This window comes from Bison bison, unplaced genomic scaffold (genome assembly GCF_000754665.1).
Source record: "Bison bison bison isolate TAMUID 2011002044 unplaced genomic scaffold, Bison_UMD1.0 scf7180017864160, whole genome shotgun sequence".
In the NCBI taxonomy this organism is placed as follows: domain Eukaryota; kingdom Metazoa; phylum Chordata; class Mammalia; order Artiodactyla; family Bovidae; genus Bison; species Bison bison.
The window spans coordinates 7,549,561-7,551,280 of NW_011494732.1; the positions used below are offsets into that span (position 1 = coordinate 7,549,561).

General features: G+C 40.7%; 1 protein-coding gene across 3 annotated transcripts in view; it reads right to left on the bottom strand.

The window, feature by feature from the left end:
* Window positions 1-1,720, bottom strand: part of GPN3 (GPN-loop GTPase 3) — a 22,137-nt gene that overhangs the window by 10,355 nt on the left and 10,062 nt on the right. The gene's annotated exons all lie outside the window — the stretch shown is intronic.

The window sequence follows — 1,720 nt, forward strand, 5'->3', positions numbered from 1 at the left end:
AGTAATGTCTCTGCTTTTTAATATGCTATCTAGGTTGGTCATAACTTTTCTTCCAAGGAGTAAGCGTCTTTTAATTTCATGGCTGCAGTCACCATCTGCAGTGATTTTGAAGCCCCCCAAAATAAAGTCTGACACTGTTCCCACTGTTTCCCCATCTATTTGCCATGAAGTGATGGGACCAGAAGCCATGATCTTAGTTTTCTGAATGTTGAGCTTTAAGCCAATTTTTTCACTCTCCTCTTTCAAAAGGCTTTTTAGTTCCTCTTCACTTTTTGCCATAAGGGTGGTGTCATCTGCATATCTGAGGTTAGATATTTCTCCTGGCAATCTTGATTCCAGCTTGTGCTTCTTCCAGCCCAGCATTTCTATTCTTAAACTTATGGACAGAGGTTCGTGACATTGTATAGGAGGCAGTAATCAAGACCATCCCCAAGAAAAAGAAATGCAAAAAGGCAAAATGGTAGTCTGAGGAGGCCTTACAAATAGTTGAGAAAAGAAGAGAAGCAAAAGGCAACGAAGAAAAGGAAAGATATAAGCATCTGAATGCAGAGTTCCAAAGAATAGCAAGGAGAAATAAGAAAGGATTCCTCAGTGAACAACGCAAAGAAATACAGGAAAAAAACAGAATAGGAAAGACTAGAGATCTCTGCAAGAAAATTAGAGACATCAAGGAAACATTTCATGCAAAGATGGGCACAATAAAGGACAGCAATGGTATGGACCTAACAGAAGCAGAAGATATTAAGAAGACGTGGCAAGAATACACAGAACTATACAGAAAAGATCTTAATGACCCAGATAACCACAATGGTGCAATCACTCACCTAGAGCCAGATATCCTGGAGTGTGAAATCAAGTGGGCCTTAGGAAGCATCACTACGAACAAAGCTAGTGGAGGTGATGGAATGTGAGTTGAGCTATTTCAAATCCTGAAAGATGATGCTGTGAAAGTGCTGCACTCAGTATGCCAGCAAATTTGGAAAACTCAGCAGTGGCCACAGGACTGGAAAAGGTCAGTTGTCATTCCAATCCCAAAGAAAGGCAATGCCAAAAAATGCTCAAACTACCATACAATTGCACTCATCTCACATGCTAGTAAAGTAATGCTCAAAATCTCCAAGCCAGGCTTCAGCAATACATGATCCATGAACTTCCAGATGTTCAAGCTGGTTTTAGAAAAGGCAGAGGAACCAGAGATCGAATTGCCAACATCCTTTGGATCATCAAAAAAGCAAGAGAGCTCCAGAAAAACATCTATCTCTGCTTTATTGACTATGCCAAAGCCTTTGTGTGAATCACAACAAACTGTGGAAAAATTCTTAAAGAGATGGGAATACCAGACCGCCTTACTCGCCTCCTGAGAAATCTGTATGCAGGTCAGGAAGCAACAGTTTTAACTGATTATGGAACAAGGGACTGGTTCCAAATCGGGGAAGAAGTACGCCAAGGCTGTATATTGTCACCCTGCTTATTTAATGTATATGCAGAGTACATCATGCAAAATGCCAGGCTGGATGAAGCAAAAGCTGGAATCAAGAGTGCCTGGAGAAATATTGATAACACCTCAGATATGCAGATGACACCATCCTTATGGCAGAAAGTGAAGAGGAACTAAAAACCCTCTTGATGAAAGTTAAAGAGGAGAGTGAAAAAGTTGGCTTAAAGCTCAACATTCAGAAAACTAAGATCATGGCATCTGGTCCCATCACTTCATGGCAAA